This window comes from Periplaneta americana, chromosome 12, assembly GCF_040183065.1.
Source record: "Periplaneta americana isolate PAMFEO1 chromosome 12, P.americana_PAMFEO1_priV1, whole genome shotgun sequence".
Classification (NCBI taxonomy): Eukaryota; Metazoa; Arthropoda; class Insecta; order Blattodea; family Blattidae; genus Periplaneta; species Periplaneta americana.
In genome coordinates, this window is record NC_091128.1 from 33,317,498 (window position 1) to 33,344,236 (window position 26,739).

Here is a 26,739-nt window from a genome sequence, read left to right on the forward strand (position 1 = left end):
CTTTCTGACACTCTGCTCTCTTCCCTTTAGGTACAGTCAAGCGAAGAACCTTGTATAACAAACAAACACAGGTTTCTTATGTAATAAATTTAACATTACTTTTCAGAATTTTCATGTGGAGCTTAACAGACAAAATGTAATACTCGTACCTAAAACAATACAAACAAATTTCGAAAAATACATATATTAAATTTACTTGTATGCAACTTGTCATTGGTTCTCTGACTTTTAAAAATGCAAAATAAATTATGATGATGATGATGATGATGATAATGATATGACCCAAGAAAATCCCTGAAGGGCAAGGACCTCCTACTAGTGAATAGGTGGCTCAAGTTTTGGTGAGTCAGACCATAAGAGAACAAAAAAAAAAAAAAAAAAAAGATAAAAAAGAAAGTCATTCATTCACTGACTCAAAAGAAAATCAAAATAAATGACATAAGTGAAATACAATTCCTTATATGACAAAAGTAGTAATTAATTCTTTGACTTTTAAAAATACAGAATAATTACAAAAATTACATCCGCTACTATTTAAAACAAAATGAGTAATTTATTCATGGATTTCTATTACAATTGAATAGCAATATATATTCTGAAAATATCAAAGGAGAAACTTCTGCGACCCTCATTCAAAGAAGCGCGACGACTGCTGCTCTGATATTCTAGTTGGGAATCTCCGCTCAGAGGTCGTTGCATCGAACTCTAACTATGCTCTATATAGGCCAGGGCTAGGCACGTTACGTGATTCTGAGAAATGAGCGCTGTGTGCTTTAAAGAGCGGGTCTTGCGAGCGCTGCGACGTATGCATACTGTACGTCATTCAGTGTCGGTACAGTGGTGACTCTGCAGTATGATGGCGAACTTCGAAGACGGAACTTCCGCTCATACATTAAAGCGGCCCGCTACTCCCAATGCTTTTAATGTATCATGGGAGGAGGAGTTCTTTTTCATAGAGAGCAGTGGATTAGCAAAGTATTTAACTTGTCATAAATTAAGAAGTTCAATATCCAACGGCATTATTCTTTGCAACATGCTACTGTCAGGTACATTAGAGTATCTATTTGATATTTATATTGCATTATAAGTTATTATACATTTAGTAATATATAATTTTAAATTCTACAAGTATTATGATATATCATAGTATAGTATATTACTTTTCATGATATATCACATCATATATCATATGATATCATATCATATCATATCATATCATATCATATCATATCATATCATATCATATCATGTCATGTCATGTCATGTCATATCATATATCGTATCATATATCATATTATATTATGTATTAACATTGTATATATTAAAATGCGAAAAACTGGTTTTACAACCGCCAGCATAGTTTTAGGGAAGGCTTCTCATGTGATAGTCAAATTACGTAGCTGGTTCAGGATCTAGCTGAAGAGGTAGATAGAGGCGGAAGAATCGACGCAGTTGTGATTGATTTTTCGAAAGCATTTGATTTGGTGCCACATGACATAGATAAGTTAAGTAGGCTAGGAATAGATAAAAGAGTGGTGCTATGGATCCAAGAATTCTTAAAAGGTAGAACCCAGAGAGTTAGAGTAGGTAATGAAATATCGGAAATTGGAAATGCAAGTTCAGGGGTGCCACAGGGCAGCGTTCTGGGTCCATTACTCTTTATAATATACGTAAATGACTTATGCCAGAATATTACATCAAATGTGAGGCTATTTGCAGACGACTACATTATCTATAGAAAGATTAGAAATAATTCAGATGTGGATGCTATTCAAACAGACTTGAATAAAATTTATAACTGGGCGTTAATGCATAGGATGAAATTAAATGGTTCTAAAAGTAAATCTGTAACATTTTGTAAAACCCGAGGGGAAACTAGTCTTAATTACAAATTCAGTGGTGTTGTAATTCCTCAAGAACAATATTGTAAATGCGTAGGAGTGTATTTAAACTCCAAACTTTCTTGGGGAGAGCATGTTGATAATGTTACGGGTAAAGCATGGAGGGCACTTCACTTTATTATGAGAATCTTGAGAAAGGCTAGCCCCAAATCGAGGGAAATAGCATATCTAACGTTAGTGCGACCGTTAATGGAATACGGAACTACATGTTGGGATCCCTATAGAATATATCAGATAAACTCCTTAGGAAGAATCCAGTATAGGGCAGCTAAATTTGTTAAAGGTAAAAGAGAAGATGGGAACGATACGATAAAAGAACTTAAATAGGAAACTTTGGAAAACAGACGTAGGAAAACTAGAATAACATCATTGTATAGAGCACATCTAGGTCAGAAAGCATGGGTAGACATAACGGCTCGGTTAGAGAAACCAACGTACTATGGTAGGAACGATCATGATTTTAAAATCAAATGTAGGAAACAGAAAACGGATGTAGGTAAATTCTCATTTTTAATTAGAACTATAAATGATTGGAATGACCTACCTGCAGCGGTCTTTGAGGGCTATCTTTCCTTAAGGAGATTCAAGAATAACTTAAAAAGTTGTGTATAAAGTGCAAATTAAAATTAAGGTGACATTTAACATTTAATTTTTTAAGGTGACATGTATTTATTTAGCCTGACGAGTTACTTCCTTGGTTTGAATAGTAAATTACTTAAAAATAGCATGTAAGAGGGCCTTAGACTAGCAATATTTAGCTTAAATGTAGCTCTGTTTAGGTAAGTATGCTTAAGGGTGTAATTATTTGACTTATTTGAACTGTTGTATCAGTGAAGCGAGGTGAGTCAGTGAAGTTACGGTTTTACAGTGCAGTGAATAGTTCCGATCAGTGATAATTTATAGCGTCAATGAAATGTGTTCTATAGTGTCAGTGAAATGCGTCATAGTGCTATTACAGTGAATTACAGTGAGTGAGATGAGAGTAAAGTGAAAGACTACTGAAACTTATGTAGGGCCTATACATATGTAGGTTGTATTGCAAAATTAGGTATTTTATGTATGTTTCATTATTAATTGTAATTATTGTGTATTCTTATTGTATTGTGTATAAAATTGTATTGTGTATTGTAAATTTTATTGTGTATTGTTTATCATTTTATTTTGCATTGTTTATATTGTGTATACCACTGCCACCGGGTGCTTGCCCACTTGCAGTGTAAATAAATACATACAACAGGATGACAATAATGCACTTAGTGAATCGGCTATGAGAATTATCTACAAAATTTGCCACGAAATTGCAAAGTAATTGAAAACATTCAACGAAGGTGAATTCATCAAGCGATGTTTAATTATATTGGTAGATGAACTCTGTCCACAGCAAGTAGGGAAGTGGAAGCCATACGCCTGCCTCGTAGAACCGTGGTGAGGAGATTTCAGTATGTGCGTATGGGTTATGTAAATAAGCCTAATGATTTGTGTGTGCATAGAGCGAAGTTTATTTCATTAAATTAATAAGAGTGTTATAAATTCTGTAATGTACAATGGATTGATGTAATATCCTTATAAACTATTATGTACTGACAGACTGAATGACTAGAACAACCGTGGCTCTTGTTATATTAATGCAGGGAAGGTAACTGTAATGCGAGTCCGCCACTGCGTGAGCGTTCTGCTCTGGCTTGGAATTGAAGTGCCTTGCGGAGTGAGAGCAGCTCTGGCCGGCTAAATGGAGCCGCTCTCATGCCCGGCCCTGATATAGGCCTACCTAATGTTTGGTGAATGAAGTCAGAGGTTTAGAAATAAATTTCTCTCTGTAATTGTAACCCGTTCAATATTGAATACGTCTTGAGTGAGGTCTCATTTCTCAGTCGGGATTAAACTTTCAATCTGGTGACTGCTAGGTAACTACCTATCCTACCTCTCTGGTAAATATACCCGTAGTATTGACTCATCTCACCTCATCTCTTTCTCCCTAGGGGGATCAGTAAGCCTCATGGTTGGAGCACAGAGAAAATTTCAGATTCACACTTTGAAAGAGCTAAAATGTGTAATTGGTTTCCTCTGATGACACAAAGCTAGGAGAGAAAGATGACTTGGGTTTTGAAGCCAATACATTTCCTGTGGATTTTTTAAGTTCCATGAATCTATGGCAAGGGCTTTCCAGCTTTACTTCGAACCCAAAGAAAGCCGTTCATACCTTTTATCGCCAATAAAAATTATCTCCTTTAGACTAGGTTCGAAATCTCGAGCTTCAGCTCTAGTAGAAAATGTGGTACCTACTCTGCCAACGAGTGAAAACACTGCTAGTATAATATTGCCAATTATGTAGTTAAGGCACTTCTGAGTAATCGATATACTACTGTCAAGCTACATGAAGAAATGATTCGATATTTAAGTTGTTTTATTCCGGAGAAGAACTGTTACTCGAGTTTAGTGAAACCGAAGCTTAAGTAAACAAAAACTCGTTCTAACTTTCGAATGGAAAAGTTTGCATATTAGGTCGGGACTTTCTAAACTTGCAGAAGTTGTACACGTTTAAGTACTGGCATTGGACGTTCGAGCCTTTATGGCTTATTTATAGCGCTATTTTATTGTTTATCTTCTTCAATAGAGCATTTCTTATTGAAATTGAACCAAGGGAAAGCACGGTTACACACCCTTCTAACGGTTTTGTTTACATCCATGGAGTATTACGTTGGATTTCGGATAAAACTTTTGTAATAATGTGAATTGCCGTCTTATAAGCAGCTTTTCAGACAGGCATTAAAAGAATAATTCATCTATTTTCTTATAAAATAATGTTTCAGAAATATAACAGAAATGATACAAGAAAATTCGTCCGAAGTTGTGCAGCACTATTAATGAATGATGCACATGTCATATCGTTTTTAGTCATACAGCGTTTGTCACAGTCTTTCATAAGGACCTGTTTAAATCGAGGATCATTTGTCGAGTTGTACCTGTCATCACCCCTTGCTCATAGATATCAAATTGTCTGTTTCATAAGATGTTGTTTATCGATGGAAGCCCCTTGTAACAAACAATTCTACTCTAAAGTACAAATTATTCTAGTTTAGGATAGTCATTCCTACGTAGTTGTCTCGTACATAATTATCAATAATCTGCATAACATTCATGAAATAGACCTAGTTTAGAGGAAATCGCTGAATACAGAGAGACCAGCAGATAAACGACATATCAAATAAAACTTGTCCGCTGTCATTAACTCTCAAAACTTAACTTATATTTACTTGAAAATGTTGAAATAAATTACTTCAGCATGAAGCTACTTTCACTCCAAAATTTATATAAGAGAAAATAAAATATTTTTGTGCGAGATCGTGCGTATTTGCTTGTTTTCCGCACAGAACCAATACGCGGTAAGTGTGAAATACCACATTCAGTATTCCCAACGTAACACACATAACAATTTCCCTCTTCTTCCCGCTTAAGCGCCACATTCATTTTACTGCTTTAGACTTTTAACATATTATTTTTAGAGACGTTTAACATAGTAATAATTATAAATTGGAAACTTACCACTGCAATTTCACCTAAATTGCGATGTTAATTATTGTTTTTAAATATTTGCAAAAGTTAAGCAAAGTCTACTACTCCACGAAACTTATTGCATTCCTGATACAAGTAACATTAAGGAAGCCGTGGAAAAATCAACAAGATTCCAGATGCCGATGTTATTACTGCAATATGTTATATAAATAATATTGTTAAAATATTAAAATGAAAAATAAATCATTACATAACCTTACCGTTTGTTTTAAGTTCGCATTTATAGACTGGGGGAAAAAAAGACAGACGTATATCACGGCCTGCTGGAGTATAGTAAACACAGAAAACAATTTATAGCAACAATGTTGAAGAAAAATATTTTGGTTTTCCGAAGTTGCCGTCATTAAACAGAAACCAACATGGAGATTTCATTGCAACTAATTAGAAATTCGTCTTTCAGGTATGTAATAAACGATCTTCGCACAAAATAATGTACGATACACGAGCAGTATGTTTGTTTTCATGTTCTCGGAAATTAAAAAAGCTCAACTACGTTTCGCTTTTTCAATCTTTTTCTCGAACATGAAAACGTCAACATACCGCTCTTGTAACGTATATTACTATTTCGTAGAATTTACATAATCAAGTAGAGAGCTGCACAAGCAGGTATTTTTTTCAGACACATTATTATTAGGCCTATAATAATAATAATAATAATAATAATAATAACATTATTATTATTATTATTATTATTATTATTATTATTACTTACAAATGGATTTTAAGGAACCCGGAGGTTCATTGCCGTACTCACATAAGCCCGCCATCGGTAACTATCCTGAGCAAGATTAATCCAGTTCTTATCATCATCTCCCCCTTTTTTAGCCTTACAGCACACTGTGTTCGGCGGGCAGCATCGAGAGCACGAATGACGATACGCTTTTTGGAGACCTCTGCCTTAGCCCATGTACTGGGTTTTTGCCGGAAGGGAGAATTACTGAGAATTGACCGTCATAATAAAATTCGCTCCATGATTGCCAATGAACTTCGCCGGACTGATAAGTATGAGGTGTACGAGGAAATTGGGTGTCTTTCTGTTGACGGTTCAACTCGAAGAGCAAACATAATTATTATAGACAGGAAGAAAATTGTGGACTCATTCTCGATCCCACAGTCCGTTTTGAGAACAGCGAGGAACAACCTAGAGAATTCTGCAAAGAAAAATGGGCAATTTATCTGCCATGCTGCAGTGATTTGGGGACCAAATATAACATCAAGATGCATGGGACGTTATAGAAATTAGGATTGGGGCTAGAGGCACAATCCCACGGAGTCCTTAGAAGTCTTCCGAAAATTAAAAGTTCCTGACAACACCCTGGACATGATATCCTCCACTGCACTGAAGTCGTCGATCAGCATAATTAATCATCATTTATATTCTTTATAAAATGTAATTTGTCTTGTAGCCTAAATTGTTTGTTGCATTTCAAATAAATTTTTCAATGATAGCCTACCTAACTAGGGTTTCTATTAAAGAAAAAATTAAATTAAATATAAATATTCATTTAGAATTGATTAGGAGGCCGCTTATTAAATCCTGGTTGGGATGGCTATCAATTATTATTACTGTACTATAGTTTACATAATGCTTGGACGTACTTACACATTACAACAAAGAATTTTTAACTGAATATCCAGGTATCTCTGAACTCCCAAACCCCCACCTTAAATTCCTGGCTACGCCACTGTAATTGGTGACAATCCCAACAGGCCTTTTTCGATGTTTAAACATGTATTTCCGTCAAATTTTCGAAATTTATATAAATAATAAAAGCATAAAATAGCAAATTCTTTTACTGATGTCAGAAAACAACCCTCCAAGACGACTGGATATCCAAAAAACACACATTGGGGAGTACGCAAAATTATCACGGCCCAAAGTCACTCGTACTTACTAAACTACAGCCGGCCAGTCTCCGGCTCTGACATTTCTCTTGGAAAGAGAAGAGAGAACGAGAGAGAAAGATAGTGACCAGCATTGCCAACCTGTGGCGTTTTGAAGTTGTGAAAAGAACCTCGAAATTCCACTGTGAATGAAACTATTGTGCTAAATTTTAACCTTAAAACACTCTGGTTCGGTTTAAAGTAATGTTTTTAATTCTATTGTAATTTGCTGTTACAAGACTTGAGTTCTGATATGCGAAGATTGATTCAATCGCATTTTGCAATGCTGGGAGAGAAGCTGGCACTAGAGGTTAAAGTTGTCTGCTAGAACCAACCAGCTATGAGCGTCTGATGTATTTAGTGCGATGTTGCCACTTCTTTTTTTATGCGAAGCACGTGGCGAACGAGTCGTTAGCTCTTTGTGTTATAGTACAGGCGAAGTAGTTGTGTTGTTTTGTGCTTGAGCGATTTACGGTGCCTGTAAACTTTATTATTGATATAGTAATATGGCCAGTGGTTCGTCAGAATCGAAAAAGAAAAAAATCGGCTCTTTTAACAGCCAAAATCATGAATTTATATATGCAGATTGTTAGTTTTTATTCTGTTATAATTATTTAGCTGTGTACGTTAACGAAAGCTACGATCTACGTTCGCATTAGTTTTTTTTTTGTGATCTACGCTAGCTATGTACATTAACGAAGGATGTGATCTAAGTTATATGTAAAATGATTTATAGGCATGCCTGCACGTTCGAATTAGTTTTTATTCCGCGCCACAAAATCGGCCGGCGAGAGCGTGATAGTTTTCATTCTGTCTATACCAGTGGCCAGCAGATGCTGTAGTTGTGACGTAAGAGCCAGTCAGATCGCAAGAGCTTGGGAGAGCGAGCAGTTGAGTCGTATTAATGTTAGCACACACCAGCGCAGTGGCGTCAGTGCGGCAGTGGAACGGGACTGTTGAAAACAAAAGGATCTATCTACATTTTATAGAAGATTTCCCCAGGCAAGATTCCCTCGATTGCATAGATTTGCTGCTAGGATGTTGAGCATATTCGGATCTACGTATGTATGTGAACAGTTCTTTTCTTGTATGAAGATCTGCAATCCACAACATACAAAAAACCACCTGTCTGATCTGAACTTGAAACATATTCTTCGCTTGTGTGTTAGCCAGGCTATGACTCCAAATATTGCAAAAATAGTACGCGTGAAAAGAGGAAAAAAATCTCGACAAAACGTTTAGCTTGGGCACGGTAGTGACACAAAGTGATGGTGTGTTTCAAAAGTTGAAATATACTTTGCATACTACTCACCAAGATAGGGCCTATATAGTTTAATCTGTATATTATGTAGAAAAAGGTGTGTTAAAAACACTGTTTTCAAGTTTCCGAGTAGATAAAGTGTTGCAGTACTGCTTAAAGTATTTATTTATATGTTTGTATGTTTATAGCAGTTTCGGAATTTCATTTATATATCAAACGCTTCTGCAAGTGGCTGTATTATGAGTTTCATATTATTGTAAGTACATTAAATTTGATTACAAACCAAAATATTTTGTTACATTGATTTATCACGGTTGTACACTTTTGTTTTCGTACAAATGTATTGTAATTGTGCTGTTCCCATACTATCTCAGAAGAATGGATCGCGCTATGCCAGTGCATAGACCCGCACCACCACTGTTCAGTTGAACCATCTCTCTACGCTGTGCTCAGTATGCAGAGATTACCGAGCAAAGAGCAAGGCGGCTACGTCGTATGACGTCACAGAGCACGGAACATGTCGGTCACTGGTCTATACGTTTCGGCAACACTGTCTCCCTCGGTCACGAGAAACGTCAGGGCCGGAGAACGACCGGCTGTACTGTAGGCTTCGAAAACAGGAATAAAGCGGCAACGTCGCAATACCTTCTAGTGGTGGGGGGCGCGGCTTTGCAATCGCCAGCTGATGCCGCATTTCACGGCTTTCACAGGAAACTGAAATTTCGATGACCTCAGCATGGCGAGCTACCAAACTCTTTGTTGACACATACGAATCATACATCTTGCACGGCTAGCGCGTCTGGCCGCGAAACCAGGTGGCCCGGGTTCGATTCCCGGTCGGGGCAAGTTACCTGATTGAGGTTTCTTCCGGGGTTTTCCCTCAACCCAATATGAGCAAATGCTGGGTAACTATCGGTGCTGGGCCCCGGACTCATTTCACCGGCATTATCGCCTTCATCTCATTCAGACGCTAAATAACCTAAGATGTTGATAAAGCGTCGTAAAATAACCTACATCTTACATGGAAATTGTAAGGCGACTGAAACCACACAAGCTCCCTGTTGTTCATGAATTATTAGGTTCGTTCCAACAAGCGGTTCATGGATCAGTTCGTGTACGGTTCCTGCACCATCTTATGCGCATGCGCTAGTTGAGTATCTGCTATGGGATTGAAACTGGACTGGACGCTGTTGGAACGCTTTCGCGGATCGTTATGTACCAAGTCCAGAGTTGCTATAACTGTGATCATCTTTGCTATACTTGGCTCGGAAACATGACGGCCTCTCTTCTTGGAATTGGTAATCCCTCATAAACAAACCCCCATCCTCTACTCAACCCCTAGCCGCGTGGCAGAAATACTCGTACAATAGATCCCAGCATTGCCAAATCTACCAGTCATTGCCTCTACCTGTTGGGTTTCACCCATTCTCAGTGTCTTTGTCGACGTGTTGTTTTATACCGTTGTGCGCTTCAATATGTCTAATTTATTCCGGCCATGATTAATGAGTGTTGGAGCAGATGATCCGCAGCCAGGCCTCCTGATACACCTGAAGATCCAGGACCATCACGACAAGAACAACAAATAACACCGTCGAAGAAAACAGAATATCTTATTTGCAGAGGAGCGTAGCTAAGAAAACAAAGTGTTAAAATTGTGTCTAACGTTAGAAATTCTATCCATAAAATAATCGAAAGTTCAGGCAGATTAATAAGTATAAATCTTAATCACTTAACATCGGACGCAACCGGCGGAGTTGGATGTATGGGCATAGAAATTAAGAATTACCGGTTCACCAACTAAAGAGAAAATAAACAAATTAAAACAGAATTCGGTAAGATAGACGATTTTATACGTGATTTACTTCGCCGAACAGTATGTGAACAGTACGCGAAAGAGATATCGCCAACAGCAACACCGTCCTTAGCAACCTAAATAATGACATTATTTACAGCAGTGCTTAAAAGTTTTCTAACTTACAGCAGTGAATTAAATGTTTTTAAATCACTCTACATGACAACCAACATATTAGCAATAGTAAAATGAATATATATGAACTTCTTCGCCAACAACACAGTGCAAAGAAAAGCCCTACAATTTAAAATTAAATTTATATACCAGTAATGAATAAAATATTGTCTAGCATACTAGAGTAAACAGATTTTATGCGTTCGTGGAAATTATCACCCAAGGCGAAGCTGATAAAATCTAACTTTACTCTTTTGTACTATAAATTCTATAACTATTCAATGATCACAGTTTCAGAAAATTTTACCAGCGCAACATTCTTAATTAAGTATAAAATTCTGGAACTTCAATAACATGAGAATTTAACACTTATTATAGAAGTCTGCATTTTTTCTTTGTTTAGGCAAAACATGTTAGTGAAAATATAAATATAAAGTGTTTTTAAAATAAGTTTGTTCATTTTTATACCAATTTTGTTTTAATAATTATAAATTAAGGTATATTTATAAAGATAATATAGTATTTCTGAAAATCGCGGTTTCACGGAACACAGTTTGAAAAACGTTCGCAAATCACAATGACTTCAAGAATTGGCAACTCGGCTAAGGGTTTATCCCTTGCGCGTGCCTGCAGTTAACTGGTGAAGGGGCTGAGGGAAGGTCGTCATGTTTTCGTGCGAAGTATAAGAACGGGATGCTTAATTATTATCGTTTCGCAGCTAATTCTAATTGCAGAAAATAGAATTTCGATCATTTTCTATAAAAAGATGACAAAAAATATGGAAGGCAAGAAATTCCGCTAATTCAATGTCGTGTACTGAGGGACTCTCATCTAAAAATAGTTCTTTTTTTTTAATTATTAATGTATGTACGTTATTTATTATACTTTTAATCAAACCTGCATGTTGAAATTGTAATTAGATATTTCAATACCCAAATAATTTCCATTCCCTTTCTTTTGGCGAAAATTGAAATTAAATCTCTAGTTTTATTATTCGTCTGTACTGTCAATTTTCATCTTTAACCTCATTGATGTGAACAGTCGATCATGTCTTTCTTTAGTATCCAGGAGACGTTGGTGAGCTTATGCGCATGCACGTCTCGCGTACTCTTCCGTACATGCCTCAATCCGCGGACTATTTTTGACCGTTCCGAACCCGTGTCAAAAGCTTGTTGGAACGCCCGACTGCAGCACATGTTTCCGGTTCAGGACTGGTTCGGATTGTGTTGGAACGCTTTTTCTGTACTGCGCATGCTCACGATGGTTACGGACGGTTCCTGACTGTTGTTGGAAGGAACCTAATGTTGCCACGTGATCATGAAAAAAGGTTGTCACGTGCGAGAGCGAATTTTATCTATGGGACACTTGAAAAATAAAGTGTTTGCAACGAACCCCTACACATTAGAAGAATTGAAAGCAAGTATTAGGCGTGCAATTGACTATTTCGGAAGCTGAATTAATACGTGTAAATCAGCGATGGGGAAAAGGGGTGGAACGAACATAAGCAGAACTTACTCACTCCACATCTAAAACAGCAAGGTCAGGCGTATTTCGTTTGATTGTTTACAAGGCGAGTCCAAAGCTGTGCAGTGGCGTAACCCAGTAGAAACGCGATGTCATAGTTGTGTTGTTATACTCCTGACCTAAACTAATAGGGTGCTGATAAACGTTAATAGAACGAAGCAAGCGTTTGCCTTTAGTAATTAAAATGTATTTAAATAAATAGAACGAAAATAATAATTGTGTTACTTCATTCGGTAAACAGATCGAATGAGTAATGAACAAAGTAAATAGAATGCAAATACTTTTCTTGCAACAGATGAACTGATAGCACGAATAATTAACAAATATGTAAATAATGTTACAAAAGAAACAATATAATAATAATAATAATAATAATAATAATAATAATAATAATAATAATAATAATAATAATAATAATAATAATCATATCCCTCACGTATTAGACCCTACAGGATCTGTTACGGTCTCATGCCAGCGCTTGCGTGGTCTTCCCAATTTCCTCTTTCCTCGTGGTACATAAGTAAGAATCAGTTTAGGCCATCTAGTGCGATCCATCCTTTCGACATATTTTTTTCCACTGAAGTCGATATTGTTGAACAAAATTAACTATAGGATCCATTTTGAGTTCCTGCAATATGTCCACATTTTTACGGTGTTCCAGCAAAGAGCATCCCGCTGTTCGTCGCATGAACCTCATTTCCGCTGTCGTCAGCCTTTGCTCATCAGCTTTTCTGATTGTCCATGCCTCGCTACCGTGAGGACTGGTCGAGCTAGTGTTTTATATACCTTTAGCCTTGTATGTTTCTGAACATGGGATGATTTGAAGACGGTGTTAATTACGCCAGTGAGTTTTATAAATTTAGATATTTTGTTTGACATATCTTCATCAGTGATGTAAGAGAGGTTATAACCTAAATAGTTAAATGAATTAACACGTTCAATTAAAGTATTATTTATCATGATCTTACTTGGAATAATAATAATAATAATAATAATAATAATAATAATAATAATAATAATAATAATACTTTATTGCCAGAACAAAGATACATGTTGATTTTTTAATGTAAAACACTCTAGCACCCCCAGAAAGAGTAAGTTACGTACTCGTGCTCAGGGGAATTCTACATAAGCTAATGTTAAAACATTTTATTAAATAACAGAGTGAAAAGTAAAATAGAAGAAGAACACCGATATCACAATAATTGATCTTTAAATTTTCTCTGTTAACAGCAATTCTTTTTAATTGATTTTTTTTAAATAAGGAGCATTAGCAAATTGTATGTTTAGGAATTTAGCTATTATCATGTTATAAAACCTTGGCTCGCAGTTGCTACTCCCTTCCGAGAACACCTAAATTTGTCTGCTATATGTTGTGAGAAAAGATAACTAACACGAAGTATGTTTGTTGCTAAACAAACTGAAGCTGGCTCGTCTTTGGTTTTTAATGAATGTTTTAATTCTTCCAATTTCTTATTGCGGGATGGCCCTATTTAAAAAGGACATAAATTAGCGTTTAATCTGTAAAAGGACTACACAAAACCGTCACGATACTGGTTTTTCATGAACTTGTAAAAATTTCTATGGTTAAGTACTCTTTGTCCCTTGTGGCAGCTCACGAATGGTGAGAAGATATATAAATTAAATATAAATTAAATTAGACACGATTTCTGTTATAACAATGTCACCATGATATAAATACAAATTCAAACATTTATCTGCCAAATTCTTCTCACTATAATAAATTCTGTTCATGGAGGGATTTAAAATGCCGGAACACATTAAACAAGGAGCAGAACACCTCCGTGTTACACAACAAACACAATGCTTTGTTATTTCGAGGAACATAAAAGTACTTATGCAAATCTAGCCTTTCAGGTGAAGCTCCCTGTAAAGCAGATTTGAATAATTTCAAGGGAAAAATTGTTCCGGGGCCGGGTAATTTTTCCCTTGAAATTATTCAAATCTGCTTTACAGGGAGCTTCACCTGAAAGACTAGATTTGCATAATATATACGTTACTGTGTTCGTTAACAGAAAACCACAATTCCAAGTCACACAGAGATTGTGTGCACTCGTTGTGGGTCTCTGGCGTTTCGTCAGCCCACGCGAGTTGTGTGGATATAAAGGGAAAAGTTGAGACGGTGTCGGGTGGAGTTCCCGGGTAGCTCAGTGGTAGAGCGCCTGTACATTCAACCAGAGGTCCCGGGATCATTACCCGGCCCCGGAACAATTTTTCCCTTGAAATTATTCATAAAAGTACTTATATTCTCTTTCGTCTTTGTAAATGTATCTTTTTACTTTGCTGTGGGACATGATTCCACCACTGATACTCGCAGACTTGTGGTCGGGATTTGGACGGAAACAGATACAGGAATGAGTAGTCTGCAAGCTAGCAGTGGGAGGGGTTCAACTATGATTGAGGGGAAGGGAACACACTGTGCTACTTTTCCCCATCATTGGTGTAAATGCACATTTCCTAAAAAGATGCCAGAAATGTGTGAATGAATGAGGACAACATTTGCAACATCTCATGTTATAAAGGTACGTAATTTTACTCAACTGTACATGGTCATTTTCATTGTACATTGTATATTTGTACTGAATTGGATGCGGGGGGTAACCGGTTGCTATCGTCGGCCGCCGTGCAATTGGTAGATCGCAATATTATCACCAACATGTAACGTCGGGTGAAACACGCCCCCTTGTCTGGATGCAAACAACTGAACAACTATACAACTATGGCATTCACCACGACGAATTAGACTGCGTGCTCTCCCACCAACAGCATTTGCATCACAGCTTCTCCATCCCTTTAAATTTATACATTATATTTAACATTTTAACATAGTTAATATCAAACTGTACAAATTTATTTTTAATGATACGATCTAATGAGAATACTTAGCCTTTAATTGTATAAGGTTATTATCATGCTGTGCCTTCTCCTTGTCTTATATACACACGAAAATCTAGCATCAGTGTTCAGCTTCACCATGTACAGTTTACCTCAAGAGGCACGAAATTTATATAATTGTAAATGCCAGTACGTGCATTACTTACCATGTTATTAATTGCTAGATCAACGTATCACCTATTTTTTAAACATTGTTTGCATCTCATGCACCTGAAGATGACTTTTAAAGTCGAAAATATTAGTGACATCGTACTAAATATTGTGATGTAACAGATTATCTGACCTCACAAATTGAAAAGTGTATTTGACTGAAAATTTATTATATATAATTATTAATTATGATCACCAACAACCTAGAAGTGTGTAGTATAAATTAAAGTTGCCGCCTCTGGAAAAGTAACCACAGAGAGCTCTTAAAAGGACAACAGATTTTTGTTCTCTCTTTTAGTATTGGTCTCCATAAACAGGGTGTCTTCGGTCAACGGATAAAGGAAAACAAAAGACACTATTTTATCACAATTAAGAAGTTCGGCAAAAAATGTAAAGACAATTGATGCCGGTGGAAAAACCATGGTTGAAGAAAATCTTCGGCAGCTCTGATGACTTGTAAACTCTGAGATCTGTATCGGTGCAACGAGTAGCAAGCAACATGCGAAAACACTGTACGGTGTCGACGTGTCATTTCAAAGGATAGAAGATGTAAGAAAATATGAAGAGCTCAAATGAATTAGTCTACAGCAGGTAATGCACGCTGGTAGCTTAGAACTCGAATTAACAGTTCAACACTTTGTTTAATGTATTACAAGTTTTGAATTCGTTATTTTTTTTTAATTTCTGACTTAAATGATTTATTTTTACGCGTACTTTAGGAGTCATGCAGAAATTAATTTCATACGCGTAACTTCCAAACTCTGCTTCAGAGCACCTGAACTGACATAATAAAACCCCACAGATTTCGGAAACGGCTGGTTTTCCTATCCATGTTTATTATACAGTATCTTTACGCCTTATTTCATTCACCTCTATAATTCGTACCTATAACTTTGAAACAACCTCTATGCGATATTTTGTCTAGGAAACTGAATACACTCACTGATTATCTTCAGTTTGTTTATGATTTAGGTGCGTATAACATGCCGATTGTCACATAAACACATTTCTGCTGATTTTTCTTGTCTCCTAGTCTTCGGTTAGTGTACAATTTTCCAAGTCTAGTATAATAGAGGGCAGCATGACCTTAAAATATTTAAAAACATTTTTCTCATTCTTTTTGGGATGTTTATTCGTGCATTGCTTCAACGTATGACTATATATGACGTTCTATTATATCTGGTTTTTATTGAAGAAAACATCAATTCATTTTTTCTCAAAATCGGTAACATCAAATTTTCTATAAATCTTTCTGAAGGTGGTACAGCAGGGATGCGATACCTACTAGTATTTCAGAGCGCGAGTTTTTTTAAGCTCTCTCCATAAGCGCGGAGCTTTTCTACCTGAGGCACAAGGGTGTACAGCACATACAACGTTGCAGACCACGACAGATCGCAAGCGAGATTACAATACAGATTTTAATGATAAGTAGAAGGTTCAGTTTTTATATAATGAACATGGCGGTGAAGTACAGTGTTTAATAAGTAAAAAATATACTATATTCTTTGTAAAAAAAATGTCAAACGTCAGTACGAAACACAACACAACACAGATACAGACATTATTCTGGAGAAGAGAGAAATTGATTTAAGACAAGAAATAATACTGAAAAATTAAGAAAATCCGCGTTTTTTTGTTTTTGTTTTTATAATCGTAATTATATTTTAGGCTCTTTTAAATGACTTAACAATCACATAGGCCTATGGCCATACATGCGGTGCGTGAGTTGAGACGGAATTTTTTTTAATGCTGTTTTCTCGACTTTAAATTTTTAAGCAGTTTACTGAATGAAAAACTCCTCGCACAACAGTTATTGTCATATTGGTCTGAAACTTCTCACAAAGATCAATTATGTTTATAAATAAAATTTAACTAGCATTTGTATGAAATATTAATATTTGGTAAATTCATGAAGTTTAAAAATTTATTGTGTCTCTCTATTCAGACTCATCTCCAGAGCTAATTAATTTTTATTCCCATGACTATTTTCAAGACTTTGAGCAAATATGAACTAAAAATTTTGAAAACTTTGACGCAAGGAGCCTTTTTAGTGATGCCAATATAAAATACATTAAAAACTATATGATTTCAAAACTATTAGACTTAATGACACCAAATTGTTTACAGATTATATAGTATTGTAAATCTGTTTATATAGTTTAAATTTCACAAATTTTGGCCGAAAATTGTGGAAGTTTTAAAAAACATACATATCCCCTTAAATGACTGACCCAAAAATTACGATGGCTCTTCAATAGCATAACTTAATCAATTTATTTTTTCGTGTTATGTGCATCTTAGAAATCATTCTAAGAAAACTCATTACATAATCACGACTCGAATTACCAGCAATTAATAGGACATCTATTATAAATTATAAATACAGGACTAACAAAGAAAACATTCTCTTAAAGGAGAGTAAGGACTACATTTTTCACAATCACACAATCAATATACTGTATTTCAATCTATATTGTCGTTATTATTTTTTCAACAAATGCTCAAAAGTACTTAGAGATCACACACGTCGAACAGGTAGACCCTATTAGTTTCTCCTAATCAATGAAGTAAAGTATTTACGTAATAAATAATTGCTTTTAACAAGAAAATGGTTTACAAACAATTAACTTTTCCTATTTCTCTTTTTGTTCTTAAAATCCCTTTCCTTTGCGATTTGTTTATATATGTTCTTGTACATTAAATAACTGAATAATTCGCCCTATTACATAGCCAGAAATTTAGTAATGCAAGTTATTGTAATAATATTTATTCGCTGCATGTGCATGTACATCCCTGTTGTCTACGTTACAGTGAAGGCGCTATGCGCTCGTGATCAAGGTCGAGCTCTTCTACCGTGATTGGGAGCTAATATCGTCTCATCCCTGTGGTACAGTATTCTCGATTTGTCTACAAAGTCTATTTCCTCTCCTTGTCTAAATAAAACGTTTCAAAACGTAGTCAGTACAGCTGAAGACATTCATTGTAGCAGTTGATCGAGATAAGATCAGTCGAAAATGTATAATCGAATTCGAGAGCTGTATTGTCCTTATCGCATTTTCTCCCTAGGGAAATTTCAGAGTATCATCGAGTTGGAAAACTAAAGTTGAAAACAAAGTAGCAAACTTTGCTGGAATTGGGTTAAATGTTCTTTATTGCAGACTGTGTCCATGATTATCTCACGACATAGATGCACTGAAGCAATCAAGTAAATTACTTTTTCTTTTTGTTGTTTATCTGCTTTTGTTTTGTTATAAACGTCCAAGTTACTGAGCGTCGCCTATAGGGATCTGAGTTTTGTTTTCTTTCTTTCTTTTCTACTAACAATATTTAATCCACACGTTCCGCTTTGACAGCTGAAAACTTTGGTACTGATCAAGTCTATTCGACTGCGCATTGGAATTCTGTTCCGAGCAAGTGTCCAAACTGTCGTAACTGAGTGAAACTCACCTATTGTATACAGTAACGAAACGTGGGACAGCAATTGAGACATGTTTTACTTTCTTTACCTTTAAATTTACTATACACATGTCTAAGAAGTCTAAGAATACATTTGGTATTAGAAAAGGAACTTCACAGTGTGAACCATGAAACTGTCATTAATTTTAAGAGGTTATTTTTTAGATATTTCAGACAAAAAAGTTTAATACGATTTTCCTCGATTTTACTTTTTTCGATATGAAAATTATTTCATAATGTGTTTTGGGAAAGCCATTGATCTAATTCCCAATATGCTCAGTCAATTTCAGAGAGCAGTATATTATGATAATTATTTGTTTGAAATAATTTTAGTTCTGTACTTTAAATGTGCAGAAATTTGATCCGAACAATAATGTACTTTTGAAAAATTCCCTTGCAGAACAAAAAGATACATTTGTTCGGATCATATGTCTGCACATTTAAAGGACAAAACTAATTTTTTTCAAGCATTTATTATCATAACACACTGCTCTCTTAAATTGACTGAGCATATTGGGAATTAAATCAATGGCTTTCCCAAAATAAGCAATGAAATGTTTCTTATAAAACAATTTGAACTCGAAAAGGAAGAAAAAACTAACAAAATTGTATTAAACTTTTGTTTTAAATATCTCAAAGAATAACCGTCTGAAATTAATGACATTTAAATGTAGAGTTCTCTACAATCATAATTTATAATATCCAAAAGTTGTTTTTTGGCACTTAAGGAAAAACTTATATCTCACTAATTATCATTTGGAAGAATTATTTTAAATATGCCATCTAATAAATATCCTAACTATTAATTATTGTTTAACTAGAATCTTTTGTTTTGCATAAGTTTACGAATTATTAAAGAACAAGTAATTTTTTTGGATATTGTAAGGATTCATATATAAACAGTGTATAACTTTGTAATTGAAACAGGGTCAAATCTGTTACAAAAACAGAATTTTTAAATAACTTATTGCAAATATTAAATTTTATTTTTGTGGTTTGGACATAGATACGTAGCATGTGTAAATATACAAAGCACAAAGCACTTCAAAACTAAAATATTTTACTCGTATTTATAACAAAACAAGTATTTTAGCACAAAATATAAGCCAATTTCTTACTCATACAGTTCAGTACGTAGTAGACATTTTTGGATTTCTTACATGGACCAAACAGTTGTGGATCAGACCAGGCACAGTTTTCTTCGTTTGTTTGTCCCGTCAGGTAGTGCTCTTCAAGATCAGTAAATATAAAGAGCTCAGTTCCAACCTCAAGACGACAATTCTCAATCTAGCTCTAAGAGATAGTCTTTAAGAAAAATAGAGCAACTTGTAAACAAGGTCACGCAACGGAGCAGTATATTACATTGTTAATAAATTTAAATATAAAGTTGGATGGAGAATATACCAAGAAAGCAAAACGAATGAAGTTATGTGAAAAAGGGGAACGAGCCATGGTGAGGCAAGTAAAATCGAACCCTAGAATAAGTGCCCCAAAACTGAGGTCATCACTGAAAGTAACTACTGTTAAGAAGATATGATATGATATGATATGATATGATATGATATGATATGATATGATATGATATGATATGATATGATATGATATGATATGATATGATAAGATATATGATATGATATGATATATGATATGATATGATATATGATATATGATATGATATGATATGATATGATATGATATGATATGATATGATATATGATATGATATATGATATGATATGATATATGATATGATATGATATGATATGATATGATATGATATGATATGATATGATATGATATGATATGATATATGATATATTTATTTGTCATTCAACTTTACAATTCACAGTTATGGTGGACCTTCACATTTCTGTTTTTCGATCCACCATCCCTTAATACATATAACTCTTTTCTATTAATGTATTCTTTGCCGAGAATTTCTTGATTACTTTCTAATGTTCTGTTATGACTGAATTGCTATATGTCCTTCCCCCTCTATTCTCTTCTATTCTCTCCCTCCTACATAGACTGTCTCCCTTCCATTTCTCGTTCACCTATTAAATATTGCATATTCCTTCCTTAATAATTTGCGTTATTTATTTATTTTCTTCTCTACCCTCAAATCATTATTTTCTAGCTATTTTCTCCTACATTACTTGCTGACTTTTCCGTTTACTCTATTTTACAACATTTACATCACTTATTTTTTTCTATCCTCTGTTTATTTACATATTTATCTCTTTCTTTTCGCTTCACTCCTAAATTGCCTCTTTTATTATCTCTTTCCATATATTTATTTCTATAATACTCCTACAGGTATAGTACCCCTGATACTACTCCCAATCCATAACATTGAAAAACATGAAATATCTAATTCACTTAATTACACTTGCAATTTCTCTCTCATTCCACTTCACATTTGTTCAGATGTTTTTTTTTTCACTTTAATTCTCTTGCATTCATTGTTTCCTAGTCTATCTTATTACACTCTTACCCTATCTTATTACACTTAACACTTTCTTCTCTGTTCCTTTTCTTACACTTTTGCCACCCCTAACTTTCTTGCACTCACTTTTTAGCACTCTCCTTCTTCGCTAATAACCTCTCCAAAGCCCTATCTATTCTGTCCTCACAATCACTAATATCTGGTAGTCGCTTCGTTCCTTAACTCGTTCTTCTCATGTCTTCTCTTGCATTTCCTCCATTAGTCTTGTCTATGCTCCTGACCTCAGACACTTCCAGCTGTTTCCCTAATCATTCGTCCGCAGTATTTTGTATCTGCCTCACGTTTTGTTTTCCTCCTTGGTTTATTCTGGTCGGCTGTTTCGTACTCGAAGTACGCGTAAGATATCGACATTGTACATCTCTCGTTTCATTGATATTGAAGTTTTGTGTCGTTTGCATTTTTTCATTCTTCCTAGCATGCTGCCTTGGCGTACGCATATTTTCACGTTCATTGCACCTCCGTTTCACTGCGCCTTGATTCACCTGGCTTTGCTCGATTTCAGTCCAAAACTCTGGTTTGTCACAATTCTTTTCACAGTATTCGAGAACGTACACTTTATCATTGATTTCCAATTTATCTAATGCCTCAGACTAAGTCAGATGTTAAGAAGATATGTACTGAGGTCGTCCGTCTGATACCTCGTATACCACGGTAGAATCATAAGGAAGAAGTCATTTGTTAGTAGAAAGAACCGAACTGCAATACTGAAGTTAGCATAAGAACACAGTACATAAGGACCAAGAATTTTGGAATAATGTTGTCCGGTCTGATGAGACTAAAGTTAACCTATTTGGCTGTAATGGTGTCAGCAGGATCCGGAGAAAACCCATTGACTATACTAATGTGGCCAATACACTGCCCACTATAAAGCAAGGGGTGGTTGTTATGTTGTGGTGGTACATGTCAGCAAGAGGAGTTGAGAATATGCAGTTCATTGATGGTCTAATGGACAAGGAAGTGTGCGTGGACATTCTGTGCCTAAATTACTGAGAACTCCTCAATCTGCTGATTTAAACCTGTTTCAACATTTATGAGCTTATCTGAAGCAAAGGATCTACAGTGGTCTTCAACCTTTTTAAAATAAAGGACCACTTTTTTGTTAATGAAATACCTACTGGCAGCAGATGCATTATGAATAGACTTCGTGGAACTGCCACGAGAATCGCAAGGTTTACTACGCACGCGGTATAGACTGTATGAGGAGGGGGCGTGCAACGGATGGAGTATGCCTCAGTTGTATACACTGAGCAGTATACTGCGGTTACAATAAAACCTGTATCCTGCATTCAAGAAATATATTGAATGATCATTGAATTAGGAAATGTCTAAACATGTAAATACACAATTGTTATTTTATAGTGAGATATATTAACTCTTAAAATTTAATGTAAGATACTCACATCATTCTTGAATATGTGCATTGCAGTGAAGAGTTAGGTACATTTTGAGCGACTGCAAAGTAATCTCCTCCGATGGTCACTTAAACGGTTTTTATATTGGGGAATGTACGTTCAACATCACACGATGTAATACGTGCATATTTGAAGAACGGAAAGTCACTACTTTTTAGTACACCAACTTCAGATGTCTTGTCGTGACCTGATAGTACATAATTTATAATACGAAATTATGAATAGGCAGAATTTTTAGCAATAATGTTTCTCAACTTACATTTCACTTTTTGGATAACGGTTTGTGATACTTTATCCACTATATTAAGAGCTTCTGAGAGTTGTAGTTTAGACGATCCTAACAGGATGATGCTTTTGGACACGATTTTAAAATTAGAATCAATGAACAAAATATCTTCCAATAGCCGTTCAGAAGGCAATGATTTGACTGCTGCAACAGCGGAATTGTCTGTGCTATCCAATGCATCAATTACCTCCATTATTTTGCTGTAATTTTCTGAATAATAATTAACAGCATCCAACCACATTTTCCAACGGGTCAAGACTGGCTGCGGGGTAAGGGTATTCCAGGGGCAATTGTTTGGAACAGCAACACTCTCATTGTAGTATGTTTGATTGAATTCTTGTCTGCACTGAACAAATGTTAAGCTTTGACTATTCCAACCACGGTAATGCAGAAACAAGTGCTTACATAGGTATACATTAGCTGTAGCTGCTATACCTATTTGGACCGGTCACAACTCTTAACATGAACTGCTTATACTACGAGACCGGGCGGTCGCTCACCTCCTCTACACTACCGTACATCGACAACCTGATTGCATGCTGCGTGTGACAATTCAACGAAGTCTAATTATGAACATGATACTCACAAAACATAATAACATTAGTTTTTTTTACATTATTTATGAGTGTTACACATTTTTGCCATCCATTTTGGGTCATTAATAACAACACAACACAGCAACATTTTGAGTTCAATGAGAAACCTGGCACTGCTATTTTCCCACTAAATTGTCAATATTGGCTTTAATGTTGGATGAAACAATTCGAAGAGAGGCTGTAAGTGAGCGCCAGAAAGCCTATTCCTGAGTTTTGACTTCAAAGTCTTCACTCTGGAGTACAGCTGCTCACAGATAGAAACTTCAGTAGACTACTGCCAAACAGTGATGTTATGAACAGAGCATGTGAGAGCTGGAAATTTATTTTCCTCGACGTACTTAAATTTCTCCTTTAAGTCGTTATTAGACTGTAATTCAATAAGTTTCATTTGCATATTGCTGGCAGCGTTCTCTACGTTCACACCAAATGGAATAGAAAACAGCTTCAGTTGGGTTTTTATTTGACCTAAAATCCTGAAAGCTTACTGTGTTTTTTGTACTAATGTACGGAACATTATGTTTTCATATTCGCATTACCGGTACACCATAATAACTATCTACTCTTTGTAAGAATTTTTTAAAATTAAAATTAGTATTTGTTGCTAACCGCCAAAATTAAAGCAAAGGGTTGAAGACCACTGGTCTACAGCAAACAGCTTTCTTCGAAAAAAAAAATTGAAAGGAGAGATTGCTACGGAACGGTAAGAAATCAGTCCTGAAATGTATGAGGGCCTTGTAAAGTCCATGTAGCGAAAATGTGAAGCTGTTATTAAAGCCAAAGGCTATTCTACAAAATATTGAAGATCAATAATATATTTATTTTAATTATAATTTATTTTTTCATTATATCTGCATAAATGAGAATATGACAAGGAAAAGTACAATATTTTTTGCTTATTTATGTTTTACATGTTAAATAATTATCGTGGTTCGAGTCCTCATGGGGGAAGAAATTTTCTCATGAAATTTCGGCCAGTGTATGGGACCGGTGCCCACCCAGCATCGTGATGCACTTGAGGAGCTACGATAGGTAGCGAAATCCGGTTGCGAATACCAGCTATAACGGCTGAGGGGGATCATCGTGCTAACCACACGGTTAGCCCTTCACGGGCCCTTCACGGGCTGTAGCGCCACGGATTATTAAATAATTATCGATTTTATTTACTTTTACGTATTATGTAAATAAGTCTATCTGGAAAATTTTTGTTAAAGAAAAGATTCAATTAGAGTAATTTTGGTATGAAAATTTTATCGCTTTATTTATAAAATCCAAGTTTATGAATATCAGTGTATATATGAATGTGTCATTGCAGAAAGGTACCCAAGTCACTTGAAACTACTTGAAACAAAGTTTGGGAAGTGAAAAAAAAAACTGTCTACCACAATAATTGAGAATGTAGAGTAACGAAAAAAATACTGCATAATCTTTTTATTATGAGAAATAGATTCTGTATAGGCAAATGCTCGTAATTGAAATGATTTAGCGTAAAAATGTTTAAAGTTGGTTGACTTAGGTACCTTTCTGAAATGAAAATGATATGCCATTCCGAAGTGTAATGAGTTTCATAGACTAATTGCAGTAAAAAATGAAGGACGTTATTATTATTCATAAATGAGTAGCGTAGCATCACAGCTTCAACATAAACACGTGAGATCTGTTATTACAATTTGTTATACATTTTAAATCAACACTTTAGGCATGTTAGAGTCTCATTTTTTTTACAAAATATCTTTTACTGTGGACATACTGTCCTGCTTTGTAATTTATGAATATTTAAGTTTTAGCAAGTGGTCAGGACAAGATCTGTTCATAAAAATGAATATATTCCGCAGGGATATTTCGAAGGACTTTTTTAAACATCCTGTATCTTTCTCAGTTTATCGGAATGTTATCACCTGGATTCAATTCTTGAATAGGAAATGTGTGCTGAACTCCTCCTGGCTGAGACAGACGAAAGGTGTGCTCTACCATTCCGCTAATCCAAGATCTTGTTATAAGAACCTTTTCTTTTTGGACGAGTATTCGAAATAACTAAACTAGGATACATTGAAGTGCTGTTTTATGAATCTAGAACCACGTAATGTTTCTAGATATACAGTCATATTCTTATAAAAGTGAGACCACCAGTTTGTAAAATCCTTAAGGTCACTTGTCTCAACCATTTTCAATGAAAATGAACCAGTCTTTGAAAATTAAACAATAAGCTCACAATATTCATAGGGTGTGTAAATTCTGTCTCTCCTCCTACGAGCACGTTTTATCATTCAAAACTTCAGATCACATGGCAAGAACGAATGTCCTTCCAGTGCAAGTGCATAGAAGTGGAGAATTTTATCAATCCGATTCATTTCAGTTAACGCTAAACAAATCCTTAAAAGAATAGAGTTCTTATTTTGTCCTCAACAGTTTTCAGAAAATAAATATAATTCTGATATATTTTTTGGAACAAATTCATGAATATAATCAATGAGAAATGACGACAATTCATCTGCGCCTTTTCTTCCCTCTCCCTCATGATGCACAAAGAAATTAGTTTTTCCGTCTTCAAATTGTGAATGGAAAACACATCAACGATTAATTGGCAAGTATAGTATATTTTACATAAAGTCGAACATTAAAGTCATAGTGCCTTCATTGTTAATACATTTTTCTCTCCTCTGTTTCAAAGCACTATAATATTTTTTTACTTCTCCTCTTGCGCTCTCATGTGGGAATGCACAAAAGTGCTCATGTCAGTGACTTAGGAGCCTTTCTGCAGTACAGGTGTTTTTCATATAGGATTTGTCACATTTACAAAAGCGATGACATCACTATTTTTCTGTTCATAATCTGTGTCTACGAGTATCGATTCATAAATTCGTAAAATCTAGATTTCTCTGCCTTTCTGCAATGACACAGTCATATGTATAATATGTATTATTTTTATTTTAGTAGCTTATTTTACGACGCTTGATCAACTTCTAAGGTTATTTAGCGTCTGAATGAGATGATGGTGATAATGCCGATGAAATGAGTCCGGGGTCCAGCACCGAAAGTTACCCAGCATTTGCTCAATTTGGGTTGAGGGAAAACCCCGGAAAAAACCTCAACCAGGTAACTTTCCCCGACCGGGAATCGAACCCGGGCCACCTGGTTTCGCGGCCAGACGCGCTAACCGTTACTCCACAGGTGTGGAATATAATATGTATGTGTGTATGTATATACAGTGGAGTACCTCCGTTGGGAACTTCTGTTATGGAAACTTTTAATTTGGAAAGCTAGCTGACTCCGCCCACTACAGGAACACCACTCAATACATTACTAATAAGG

At 35.4% G+C, this 26,739-nt stretch overlaps 1 protein-coding gene across 2 annotated transcripts in view; it reads right to left on the bottom strand.

Moving 5' to 3' along the window:
• Positions 1–26,739, bottom strand: part of LOC138710222 (synaptotagmin-10-like) — a 605,974-nt gene that overhangs the window by 296,087 nt on the left and 283,148 nt on the right. The window lies entirely within an intron of this gene.